Below are 3,756 nucleotides of genomic sequence, written 5' to 3'. Positions count from 1 at the left end.
AACACGAGGCGGCGGTCTGAGGTTCGCAGTCAAAACCAACACCCAATTTTTTTATTTCTAAAATGCTTGATAACTGAGTTTAAATGTATGTAATATTGTAAACTATGCTGTATTCATCCAAACAAATCCAATGTGTCATATTGTTGCCCATGGGTGTTCTTGCTTATTAATAAATGTTCACCTTTTGATTATTATCATTGCCTCTAGTAATTCTGTGTGTGATTTCTAATTTCCAACCCATTTTAAGCCAGTAATATAGTAATTTTTAAACAATAATGGAGTTAAATAAAACAACCCAGCATGTTGGGTCAAACATTTAACCCAACCAGCTAGGTCAAAATAACCCAGCATGTGTTCTGTCCAGTATTTAACCAGGTTGGGTTGCCAAATAACACAGAAATGGTTGTTTTTAACCCAGCATTTTTTAGAGTGTATAATGATGTGAAATAACAACAAATCGAGTCACTGGGATGAATTAAAGCAACTAGTACTAGACTATAAAATTTAAAGGACTATATCTGCTAAAAATTTATATAAACTATTAGGAGTATTCTAACATATAAATGTTATTCTCAAAAGCCAATATGAAGTAAAAGGCAAAAAAAAAAAAAAAGGGGGTCTTGAATAGTGTAATGATGTATGATTCAACAGTATGCAGTGAGTAAGTGATTGATTCACCTGCGTGGTTTAGCAGTATGTTGCTGGGGTTCAGGTCTCGGCATATAATGCCCTCCTGATGCAGAGCATCCAGAGCCATAACCATGTCAGCAGCCCAGTTCCTCACAAGAGCCTCTGGGATGTGTGTGTCTAATGAAACTGCAGCCAACTTATCCAGCTCTTGAAACAACTTCGACACTTCCTCATCCTCATGTTCTCCTAAAGTGCCTTTGGACCTCAAGCCCACTTCTTCATGTTCAACAAAGTCCATCTGAGCTCTGGGAACATCTGTGTCTAGTGTGCTAGAGCTCAGGGGAAGACAGAGTTAATGAGTCTGTTTTAAAAGGTGTTTCTGATGGTCTGTGTAGAAAAGGAAAGGTGGCCACATCAACAGACTGGTCCAACTCTCCTCTCTGTAGAACATCCGGCCTGCCAAATGTAGGAGAGGTTTTGGCCACCGCAACAAAAGCGATGTCTCCAGTAATAAGCTCTTCATCCTGCGTGTCCACTGTGCCCCCTTCAAGCACTGGCAGATTGACCAATAAATCAGGCGGTTGTCCCTCAATAGCACAGCTGACCGTGGCATCCTCCAGTACAGCCTCTTTAAAGGAAATCACTGGCACCAGATTTGATCACTGTCGGACCTCCAGAGATCCGACACTTCCTGTATCATCTCCACTGGCTCCTCTGTGACCTCTACAACGGCAAACAATGGCTTGCAGGCATCTTCCCTGTCACTCTGGAAGAGCTCCGTGGGCGATGATGACTGGTTCGGATGGTCAGGTGAATGTGTGCATTGATCCACAAAGCCGGCCAGTTGCTCCTCCTCAGTGAAGAAGCACAGCTCCTGCATCGATATCGGAGAGCATAGACTATCGGTGTTCAACACTGAGCATGTATGTTTCTGTGTTAACACAGGAGCAAGAGAGCAGCGGTCCTCTTCCGGCTCCAGCTTCTCCTGCTCATACTCATTGCACAGCGTCAAGTAGCTGTTGGTGCACTCCTCTTCAGAGTCTGGCAGTTGGGCTGCTAAGGCATTCTCCCCGAGGCTTAGGCCCCGAGAATCCACACTGCTGGAACCGGTGTGCACAGGGTTCAGGGTTGAATGTACAGCTGCAGAGTGAGCTTTCTGGATGAAAGGTATGTTGAAGCTTTCATCAGGACTGCTGTCGTGCAGATACTTGCAGATATGAGACCACAATTTACCACCTGAAGAGACAAAGAGGAAGAACTACTCAACCTCCTGTTTACACACTTAGGCATTTAGAAAAAAGCAAAAACAACGAAAACAACACACCCTCAGCATACTGCAGTAAAAGAAAGATGGAGTCCTCTGAGATGATGTATTTCTCCAGTTGTACCATGCTTGGCACGGAACGAGGCACAATAGTCTTCTTAACACGTCCACACGCACTGCTTTTCCCTAAACCCTGAACACACACACACACACACAAACACAAACACACACAGAAGACTTATCAGTATAAATCATGAGTCCACTGGCCTGCAGTTCAAAAATATTCATACAAACCTTAAAGTGGTATTAAATTTTGCTCCCTGGATTTTTGCTGACGGTCTGAACAAGGTCTTTATGGGACTGCTGCTTCCAATGGGATTTGTTACTCAAAAAAGTAAAATATATCAGTATAGTGTCACCTTGTGGCCAATTCTCCCGAAATTAGGTACCACAGTATTGTAGTGGTTTTCAATCCAGATCCTGGGGAACCACTGCTTAGCATATTTTGCATGTCTCTCCATGTCATTACACAATATATAATGTTGTCGACTTGCTGTTCCTTTCACACTACACCACTGTTTTGGGTATCATGAAGTTGCTGTCATTTGCACAGACTCGTCACCTAGGCAAACAAACATCTAGCATGCTAAATATCTGGACCGGTCGGCCGACTCAACATCAACATGACGAAGCCTACGACTCTTATCCCTGAAATTCCCCTTTCCCTGTATTTTGCTCTCTTGTTGGCTGTAGGTCATTGCCAATGTAATTTCCGGTCAAAATACATTTAGCCTCCAAATCGACCCAGAGACCAATAAGACAGTGTTAATTTCGTTGACGAATAATTTTCGTCATAATGTTCGTCAATGACATTTTTTTCACTGACAACAACGAGACGATAACGAACTAAAATTGCAGTTTATGCCTATCCCTACTAAAAAAATGTAAAGTCTTTTTTTTTTAAGTGTATATTGGTTCAAGTGTATAGCCTATTACTGTTTTCACTGATCATAACCCTATTACCCTTCTTCAACAAATGTCTAATGCCAATCATCGTTTAATACGATGGTCTCTGACCTGTCAAGGTTACAACTTGAAAATATTTCACAAAAAAGGTATTGAAAATGTTATGTGCTGACTCACTGTCCCGTGACAACCAGTTTTTACACTGTATGTTTTATTTTATGGGTGGGGTGTTATGACCTTAAGATTCTCTGATCTTAAGAAGTCTATGCATCTGTGAACTGTTTTTGTATGTATTTGATCTCTCTGCTTGTGTGTGTAGACATGTTTGTGTTCCAGATGTGGCCTCTGTTAACCAGCTGGAGATGGTGACACCCTACCCAGATATAAGGACCGCCCCAAACACTCGTCTTCTGCCTCTGAGTCTCGTTGACTTCGTACTGTTGTGTTTCGCTAGCGTTATGATTGACGGTTTCCTGCTATTGTTTGTATCGCCGTCGTCATTGTGGTTAGGTTGTGAAAGAGTGTCGTACCGGAGAGAGAGATATTCTGAGTGTATTGAATCTGTTTAGTGTTTGTTATTGTAAGATCAAATTCTAAAACCCCTGTTTATCTGTACATTGCTTGTCTTGACTACGATTTGGATTCTGATTCTGCTTTGTGTACGCCCTGAAACTTTGTAAATAACTTTGTAAATATTCTTGTAAATACTAGTTTGCCAAATTAAGGGACGTAGGGGGTTAGACGCCATTTTATTTATGTATCTTTTTTTTCACTTTGTTTTTGGTTGAGGGAGGTAGGGAAGTTGGTCTATATTTTGTTTTCTTTATTTCCGTTTGAGGTTATTTAGTTGTCAGAGAAAAGTCTGTTTTGTTTATTGTTTTGGCCTTGTCTGCCCC

General features: G+C 41.6%; 1 pseudogene; it reads right to left on the bottom strand.

The window, feature by feature from the left end:
• Positions 1-541: 541 nt before the first annotated feature.
• Positions 542-3,756, bottom strand: part of LOC107752690 (ribosomal protein S6 kinase delta-1-like) — a 25,379-nt pseudogene continuing 22,164 nt past the window's right edge.

This window comes from Sinocyclocheilus rhinocerous, unplaced genomic scaffold (assembly GCF_001515625.1).
Source record: "Sinocyclocheilus rhinocerous isolate Xijiao unplaced genomic scaffold, SAMN03320098_v1.1 scaffold741, whole genome shotgun sequence".
Lineage (NCBI taxonomy): Eukaryota > Metazoa > Chordata > Actinopteri > Cypriniformes > Cyprinidae > Sinocyclocheilus > Sinocyclocheilus rhinocerous.
This window is presented reverse-complemented; position numbering and strand designations above follow the sequence as displayed.